General features: G+C 37.4%; 1 long non-coding RNA gene across 1 annotated transcript in view; it reads left to right on the plus strand.

Annotated features, from left to right (window-relative positions):
- The first annotated feature begins 5,113 nt into the window (after positions 1-5,113).
- Positions 5,114-10,215, plus strand: part of LOC131547375 (uncharacterized) — a 7,717-nt gene continuing 2,615 nt past the window's right edge. Inside the window, exon 1 of the long non-coding RNA XR_009272917.1 lies at positions 5,114-5,240. This is a non-coding gene — a long non-coding RNA (uncharacterized LOC131547375). The remainder of the gene's footprint in view (positions 5,241-10,215) is intronic.

Below are 10,215 nucleotides of genomic sequence, written 5' to 3' on the forward strand. Positions count from 1 at the left end.
AGTAAAAAATAGTCTGTTTCAATTATTGTCATCCACCTTACATGATCAAACTCAAAGACCACCACAGAACCACCATAAGCTTTGCTTCTGTAAACAGGAAGTGATATTGAATCGTCTCTGTAAGGTATTGTGGGCATCTCTCTGGCATTCCAGCTGACCTTACCGGGTTTCGCCTCATCTATCAGCCACCCTGTTTTTTATGAGGAGAGAGATCGATAGAGCTGTACTCTATAAAAGTTAGTTTAAAAGCACCCCCCCCCCTTTCCTTGGCATGTTTGGAGCTGCAGTGAAGCGTGTAATCGTAACACCATGTCCGAGGCTGGAGAGAACTCACAGGCCAAATTGCCTGTGTCATCGCCCGTGTCTGGCCGTGAAATACTGGGACTGACGTCATCGCCCCTCACGGAGGGAGGCAAGTGTACTCTGGGAGAGAGGGTGGGAAGGCATGTTAACGTGGAGAGAGGGGGGTTCCTGCTGGGAATGGTGGATCTGCTCAGATCGTTATATCCTATTCCCTTGATAAGCATTTAAAATTATTACCTATTCCTTTTGCCCTTTAAATGTTGCTTCCGCTTTCTCCTGTTCTCTTCCTCCAGTGTGCCCATATCCCTCTCTTCATCTTGTCCTGTGTTTGTTTCATGGCCATAAACTGTCTCAGTGTTAACTTCTCTCAACCCTGTAGTGAACTCTGGAACTATGAACAATCAGAGGAACCACAGAAATCTTCTATAGTATTCAATATATTTCTACAAGGTCAACAGAGGTGAAACGTGATCACTCTTCCAGTGCTGCAAAGATGCAAAATCATCATTTACTCATCCTCATTACTCATATCATACTCATCTTCTGTGAAAGACAAAAGATGATATTCTTAATAATGTTTTTTTTTGTCCATACAATCAAAGTCAATTGGGTCCACTGTTGTTGTTTTGGACCTCATCGTCATCCACTGCATTTACAACAATAGCTGCAACCAGTTTGGTGTTGTAAACTAAAAGTAAAGTAACTTTTTCCTGTAAAAAATAAAATTACAGGTAAAAAGCTGAGCTGTAATAAAGAAAATCTTGAAAATCTTAAAATCAGAAATGTTGGCTTAGGAACTAACTGATATAAAGTTTAAGTTCTAAAATGACTAGAACTGAAATTAAAATGAATTAAAGCTACTGCAAATAGAAATATTAAAAACAAAATTAAAAAAAATCACAGGCACATAAAATTACTAAAATTAAAATAGAAAAAAATGAAAATATAAAGGCGGCATATCAAAATATAACTCAATTCTATAAAGGTATATAAATAACCTTTGTATGTTGCACAGAAGAAAGAAAGTCATTAAAGTTTGGGATGGCATGAGGGTGAGTGAATGATAACAGAACGCTAATTTTTGGTGAATTGTCCCAAAGGTACGTAACTGTCAATGATGCCTATTATGATAGCAGGATCTTTGATGCTGTTGTTTGCGATTGGTTACACAAGTTGTTTTGTAGACTGGCAGCAGCTGCCATGCATGCTGATGAACGACTATTTTCCCCTTTTTAAGTGTGTGACATATGAAATATGACTGGGATCATCTGTACCTGATCCACTGGGAGATCACCAGAGGGAAAAAAGCATTAACTATGACCTTGAGTTTCTGATGTGCACGCACTGGGTGCTGGCTCTCCAACTCTGTTTAACATATGCGCGTGCACACACACACACACACACACGCATGCACACTTGTGGCTGTATATCTGTTTCATACGCCCCCGTCTCAACCATCTGAAACCTGACCATAAGACTGACCCCATTCAGGGGCTGAATAGCACTATGGAATAAATAGATGAACCAGGTCTATTTATAATCCCTAAGCTGTGTTTATTCTAAAATAAGATGACTAAGAAAGACACTTCTCAGAACAGTAGTTTCATTTCAGCCATGCACCTTGAAGGCCAAATCCAACGGAGATGTGCGTCAGGTCTCTTAACCCTGTGGTCTCCATTACATTTTGGATCATGTTAGGCTCTGGCATCCAACCTAAATCCCACCTTCATCACAATACTGAGTCCTACACATGCAGCCCTGTTGCCTGGCTGCAGTTCAGTTTATCTGGCATGATGCAGTAAAGATAGAGAATGACATTTGTAGGGTAAAATTAACATTATTAAAGGAAAATTTTGATTTCTGTTGACCATTAAAGGCCACATAAGAGACAACACAGAATTCTCATATCGTTACTGATTTTTTTTAAAGACATTCAAAGAAGATATAGTGTGTCATCCTATATACTTCATTAACTGCAGCTTACTAAGAAACTCATAATTTACACATAATTTACTCTTTTGAATAGTTAGCACAAGCTGTTCTTAACAAAAGGAACCAGTCAAGGGGGCAGTACTTTTTAAATATCCATCTATTCAATAAATCACTCATAATTTAATCAAAGCCATATTTCTCTGGCACAAAACATCAAGGATTTTTGAATACATTAATGTCAATTAGGGTGACAGCAATTAACACTAAATACTACTAGAATACAGATTAATACAATATACATATTTACAATATACTGTACATTAACTGCTTTCTATTATAATATAAAATATGAAATAATATAAAATAACTGCTTTCTGTTTTAATATATTTAAAATGTATTTTATTCCTGTGATGGAAAAGCTGAATTTTCAGCATTATTACTTCAGTGTCACACAATTCTTCAGAAATCATTCTAATATGCTGATTTGCTGCTCAAGAAACATTTCTTATTTTTTAATCAGTGTTGACAACAGTTGTGCTACTTTATATTTTTATGCAAACCATAATGCAATTTTTCAGGACACTTTAATGAACCGAAAATTCAAAAGAACAGCATTTATTTGAAATAGAAATATTTTGTAACTTTAGTTTATTCATGTCTTTACTGCCACTTTTGATATATTTAAATATTAATTTCTTAAAAGAAATCTTACTGACCCCAAACTTATGAATGGAGAATGACAAAACAGCAAATGATTTACAAAAAAAAATATTAAACTATTTAAACTGAATTACTGAGATAAATTAGACTTTCCAAAATCAAGTAGTGCTTAAAGTAATAAGTAAAGTCTGGTACTGCACTGTTGGTACAATGCCGATAGAATCTCCTGTTTCTGGCAGAAATCTTGATTTACCTCACATTTTTTGTTACTGGGTTCATTCAAGCCAGAAGTATTTTAATATCGTTGGTCAACCTCAGAAAGTCTGATTCGGTATTCTTATGCAAAAACTCTGCCATATGCACTAGTGTTTTCCCCACATGTTTTAGTTTCTCTAATCATACGTCATTCATCAATGTCAGTGTTAGACTCTCTATGGTGGATTATAATAACACTGAGATGACCAAATCATTGTATTACGCCAATAATACTTGTATTCTCTACTATCTGTTCACAGAGTGAAATAACTTAATATCTTTGTATGATATATAGCCTATAATTTAAGTCCATTCCCAACGCTCTCCTAATCTGATATGTGTGACACAGAAATCCAAATCCACCAGTTCTGCCTCTTCTATCTCTCTCGTTTCCTCTTTTCTCTTCTGCCGACCCAGCTGTGGACAGCTGCTCCGAATTACCTGGAGGTATTAGTAAGGGTTCCCCCGAGAACGTGTACGAGCAAGAATTACGTGTGGGTTTCGTGTGCTCAGTCCATTTTCAGCTGCGATACAATTTGAACCTCTAATCAAGTGTGTCCCCATCCAGACAGGCCAGAAACTCCACTAACCTAACAAACTGCTTACATTCCTAGTATTTGACCACATGAGCTTTGTTTTTCATGCAGCTTTAGGATAATGGAGAAGAAGTAAAGCGAGTGTGAAGGAAAAATGCATAGCATGGAATTTACTCATTTTTGGCACTTCCTCCCTCAACCACGTCTCCCACCATCACCCTCTGCCTACAAATGAAACAATTTATAAAAGTTGTCCGATGACAGAGGTGTCACGCCTGAAGCCTGTATAAAAGAATATTTCTAAGAAAGTCAGAGCATATGCAGACCACCTGGATACAGATGTCGGCCCACCTGAAAATACAGCTTTTGCTTCTGATCAGAGCAGCAAAAAAGGCCTCTGTACAAACTAACAGATGTATGGGATTGTGTTGCATTTCATTAACAGTTGCAAATGATTAACTAGAAAGATCATGGTACGGTCAGATTTACCGTTGCTCTGCAAAATTCTGTGAACAAAATCCAGTCATTTCAATGGGAATTGTCACAATGAAAAATTATGGACTGATGGACTTCCAGTGGCTAAGAAACTAGAGGTAAAGGTAACACTTCAGTATAGGGAGCAAATCTCACTATTAAAAGTTTACGCAAGCGCCGGGAGCGATCTTTCGCGCGTATACGTCACTCATTGTTTACACAGTGCACAGAGATTGTGGAAGCGCTTCCGGCGCTTGCGTAAACTACACCAGAGCACACACAGACGTCATGCACCGGATGTCGTGCACGTGCTCAGGGCAGTTGGACATAGTGGTGTATTAGAGGTAAAAAATGATAAAAATACTGTTCAGTTTCTCGCACAAACCCATCGTTTTGTGTCTTAGGGCATCAATGTATCATCACGAGCCACAGGGTTTAATTTGGATTTGTCTGTGCATGTTTTTTTCACTCTCAAAGATTGTGTGCCCATTGACTTGCATTATAGGACTGAGAGACTGCAACGGTTTGAGTTAAAAATCTTCGTTTGTGTTCTACTGAAGAAACAAATTCACCTACATCTTGGATGCAAAGTCACCTACATCTGGGGGTAAGCAGATAAACATCAAATTTTCATTTTTGGGTGAACTATCCCTTTAACTAGTTGCTTATTAGCACGCCTATTATTAACATACTGGCTGTTTATTAGCACTTATAAAGCACATATTCTGCATAACCATACTCTATATCCCTAATCCTACCCAATACCTAAATTCATGGGTGTTGGAACTAGGCATGGGACGATAACCGGTTTCAAGGTATACCGCGGTTTGGAAAATTCACGGTTTCAAAACCACTAAAATTTTCTGTTATACCGTTCTTGCGGTATGCGCAGTTTTTTTACGTGTCGTCAAAGAGGGATAGTGCAGGACTCCCTCAGTTGTGAGTCACACGACCCCTCCCCCTCCGGACAGCGGTCAGTGAGAGTCACCTGTGTGTAGGATGATGGCCGCATGAAGTGAATCCCTGGAACTATCCCCCCCGTCGAAAAAGGCGAAGTCTGCCGTATGGGAATTTCTCGGGTAATGTAGACCAATCATGTTCCGTACACAATGATGTTCCGTACAGATGCCGTTTTGGCGCCGATCGCTAAATAAATACTTCCAGGTCGTACACAAACGATATATCTGTGTCGTCTTCATTTCTCCCTCTTTCACCCTCAATCAAGACAGAGACCCATTCGCCGGTTGTTTCAGTGTTGATATAAATACTATTTAGCTTGCTACCGAGGCAGATAACATACCTAATTAACTAGCTAACGTCAACTAGTTTCCTCCCTCACATTACTTCACAGAGCGGGGAATAGCAGACTAAAGTACTACGTTTCTGCGATTTGGTACAATAAATGTAGCTGGTATCACGTCTATAATTTTAAGCCTCCTGCCATTGTTTACATCTGTTCAAAATCACATCATTTAAAAAAGAAACAAACTGCTGGCTCAGGTGTCTTTGCCACTGTTTGAGTGTTATATGGAGAGAGACTGTGTGTGTGTGTGTGTGTGTGTGTGTGTGTGACACGCTCGCGCTCTCTCCTTATGTGAATGTGCACACATCTTTGTACCTCACCGCTCATAACTTGGACTGAAAGATGAATGTGTAGAAAGTGAGCATATCTCCAAAAACCTTGTTGAGCTGCATGTTTAATGACTGCATTTTTTAGTTTTTACAGAAATTGTTTTGATTTATGTTTTTTATTACTGAGCTATAGGTTTAGGTTAAGTGACTGCATTTTCAATTTTTTTTCATTTAGAAGGATTTTTTATTTTTTTTTTGTTGCAGAAAATAATTTATTTATGTTCTGATTATTGTTGAGCTGCAGGTTTAGGCTCACTTAAGTGACTGCACGTAATTTAATTAACAAGAATTCAATTATTTATATTAATTATTTAGCCTGACATGTTTACCATTCCAAAATGTTCTGTATGTTTCTTTAAAAAAAAATGTATTGTGTTCAGTGGAAAAAACGTTGTTTTTTTACCCAGACATTTAAAAATAACATATTTTAGAGCTATAATCGCAATACCGTGATACCGTGAAACCGTGATATTTTTATCTAAGGTTATCATACCGTCAGAATCTCATACCGGCCCATTCCTAGTTGGAACCGTTGTATGTGGGTGGGACAGGACCCACCCACTTTTGAAGACCAAAGATATTGGACCTACCCACTTTTACCGTCTCTAATTCAGCGAATATATCTGTGCACTTTTCAGAGCGCCGTCAGTCAAATCCATTCCACACGACGAATGCCGTAATAGATTAAACTCCATTTAGCTACAGCCTTGAATTCCACACTGCTGCTTCCTCCACTTGGCTCATTCAGAGTCCATATAACTCTATTCTGTGTTTTCACTAATTACTCGCGCCTGCTGCACTCACAGCAAAGTAAACAAAGCATCTTAGCGTATCTGCTGCTCATATACACCTAACCCTACCTGGTACTTTATTTAAACTTTTCGATTATTTCCTATTTATTTTTATTGAAAACAAGTGCCTTTCCGATTAATTAAATTAATTAAAAGGCATCAGACTACAGAAAATGGCATAAACTCCAGTAATATTTTTTTCTGGGGGAGGACCCACCCACATTTATTTTGCTTCCGACGCCCATGCCTAAACTCAACAACTACCTCAACCAGCTTCCCTACTCAAATTTTGTATCAGGTTCAAGTTTGATGGACTTTGACACACAAATTCACAAACACCAACCAATAATAAGCCTTTTGGTTTTCAGTGACCTCTGTGTGTGTGGAGATTCATAACATAGTCTATTTGGAAAGCAGTTATTTAGGGATGGTTTGTTTGCTAGCCAGCAGAATAGCTTTGGTTGTTTATTTCATCATTATTATTTCACTCAAGGTATTTAGTCATGTATCTGATATACTGTATTTAGTATCCCTCATCCTTTCACCTGCAAAATTTTGCTGTGTAAACAGTAAATGTGACCTTCAGATATAGATGACAAAAGCTGATATCTAAACTGATATGCTACTGTATATGTAATAATTTTATATTTCAATATGAAGAAAATGTAAAATATTTACATAAAAAATTTACAGTTGAGTCGGAGAGCACATTCTTGCATTTATCTCACATTTTGGGAAGCTGTATTATTTTAATAACAATATTCTACTTATTATTCTTACTAAAAAGCTTTGTAAGCACTAAAGAAAAGATCACTTCTTCTGGCCCGCTACATGTGATTGACTACTTCATTTATAAGTGTGATTGATCTGTTCTTTTGTTTTAAATTAGAATATAACACGTTTTAATTTCAATTTAAGAGTCTAAAAAAGGACCAAAAATTGACTAGTGTCCAAGTGTTTTAGCACCTGAAGTCTTGTGAGAGTAATAAACGTCAGGATGATATTTATAGCGTAGTATATGGAGAATGTCCAAATCCCCGCTCTGCAATAACGCACATGCATCTGCTAACCACATCAGACCAGCCTTCTCTCTTTTTCATTTGCTCCCTCTCCTTTCCAATGACAGTAAGGCGAGCTAATAGAAAAGTGTATAGTATCAGCCCCTACTGATCTCCCACCTCACACTTTCTATTCATTTACACATTCTCTGGCAACCTAGCAGGCCCCTGGCTCCGGATAAATTTAGCTCACATTCACCTTTAAGAAGTTAAATGAAGTTTGATATCAGCTTCAGATTATTACTGATACCGCTGGGTGACAGGCCAGTGTTATCTGGCCAAGTAAAGGCACACATACACAGCGATTTATAGACGGTTTCATCAGGCGCACGCGCCTGGACCTAAGTTAACTTCTGGTCTGTGTTTGTTTATCAGGCTTGTTAGTGGCGCCGGCTACAAACACAGTTAAAGTTAAAGTCAGGTTGTTGTGCTGTGGGATGTGTTTCACATACATTTATTTATTTGTGGCGACCCGCCACGATATAAAAACGGACCGATTTTCCAAATGGCTTCGTTGAATAAACATGAGCATGTAATGCACATTTAAAAATCAAAACGAGGCGCAGGTGTTTTTATATCACTGTATTTCTGAAGGAACACTGTCTTTAGAAAATGTTCTTTGTCATTTTCATTTCATCTTGCATGTTATATGCCTGATAAAGCAGCGTTTGTAAGCTCAGCGCTGCTTTGTGTAACTACAGCCCAACAGCCGTTTTCGGGGAAACCTCTAGCTCTCCGCTTTAAAGCGCCTCCTGCTGGTAGAGAATAAATTTGCATTTTTAAAAAGTCCGTCCAAGTAGTTATCGCTGCATCTCAGTCCCTCTGATTTACGCAGCAAGCATATTTTGCTTGTTATCAAAACATAATCTACTCTAGAGGGACTTAGCTGTTGTTACTGATTGTATTTGGATGTCTACCGGATGTTAAGTTAGGGCCACAAAAGCGCGCATGCGCAGTAACGTTTGTTTATGTTGTTGCCGTTGAAACCGTGGTAGCCATTCAATCTTAAGTGCCAAGCCACTACTTCTAATGATTTTTATCCATGTAACACTTTGTTGATTTAACATTTTACAGTGCTCAAGTTACTGCACTGGTACACAAGTAGTAGTATAATACCATGTTTTAACCAGGTACAATGTGGCGAGTTTTGACAGTCTTTTCAGACTGAACACAACTTAAATGTACTTACTGCGTATTTGTCCACCTTTGTCTTCTAAACTGTATCTGCTATCTGTTCACCGTCTGAAAACACAAACAAAAGGTGTCAAAATGACTGAACTACAATTTGTACATTTTGTCAGCAACAGTCCTTGCCAGTGCAAAACTTGCCATTACAATCCTAAAGTGTTGTGAATGGTTGCCAGGATGTTGCTAGTGTGTTCTGGGTGGTTTCTTATTCCTCTTTTATGATACTGATATATTTGGGGGTCTCTCCTTTAATTTAAACCAGTCGTTCTCAATCTTTTTGACTCAAATAACCCCTTGTCCAACAAGATTTTTGGATGAAATTTATATTTATTAACCTTGATTCGTTTTGGGATTCCAGAAGAAGTTCTGTATTCCAGAACTGTATGTTCTCAAAAATAAAAACAAAGTAATTGAGGGAAAATAAAAAGAAATATGACACATCTTGATTTTTAATTTTTTTTTTATTTAATGTAGATTAGCATTAGATTATTTGGTCCTACTTTATATTAGGTGGCCTTAACTACTATGTACTTACATTTGAATTGATCATTTGGTACAATGCACTTATTGTGTACATACATGTTTTTACATTGTACTTATATTTTTAAAAAATACCTATATGCTATTACATCTGTAATTAATTTCTGTAATTACATTTATAATTACACTGTTGACCCATCCCTTACACCTTAACCCACCCTTAAACCTACCCATACCACCAAACCTGTCCCTAACCTTAAACATATCCCACCTCAATAGCAGCAAAAGTGTTTTGAAATACAATATGAACACAATAAGTACATTGCACTTATTTTTTGATGTAAGTACATAATAGTTAAGGCCACCTAATATTAAGAGTGACCGATTATTTCAATATATTCATAATAATTAATCAATTTAAAGTCTTTCTGCAGCCCCATGAAAGGTTTGCTGGTTGAGCCTCTGGCTGAGAACCAATTATGTAAAACTATAGAATATATTCACACATTTTACTGTTTAATATTTATTATTTTTACCAGTCAGTTAACTTAATCGATTACTTATAAAAATGACACACTTCTTCTCAAAAAGCCACATAATTTGAGGCATCATTCATGTCTGCTGAACAAAAAGTGAGGAATGAGTTACACACCCACATTTAAGGATAAAAGTTTCATTTATATCCCTAACCAAAAGTATGAGCAATAATAGTGGTGCTTGAAAGTTCTACTAAAAACAGAAACTTAAATGTTTTATTGGAGCAGCTAGCATGCAGAACTATGTTATTAGAGGACTTTGGTGTGAAGGAGTTGTTGGGTCGCTCTTGCACAGCCAGTGTGCTGCTGGTATTTTTAAAGATTCATCAGTGACCACAACTACCTTTCACTGACAGCCTGAGCCATATA

The sequence above is a fragment of the Onychostoma macrolepis genome, chromosome 09 (genome assembly GCF_012432095.1).
Source record: "Onychostoma macrolepis isolate SWU-2019 chromosome 09, ASM1243209v1, whole genome shotgun sequence".
Lineage (NCBI taxonomy): Eukaryota > Metazoa > Chordata > Actinopteri > Cypriniformes > Cyprinidae > Onychostoma > Onychostoma macrolepis.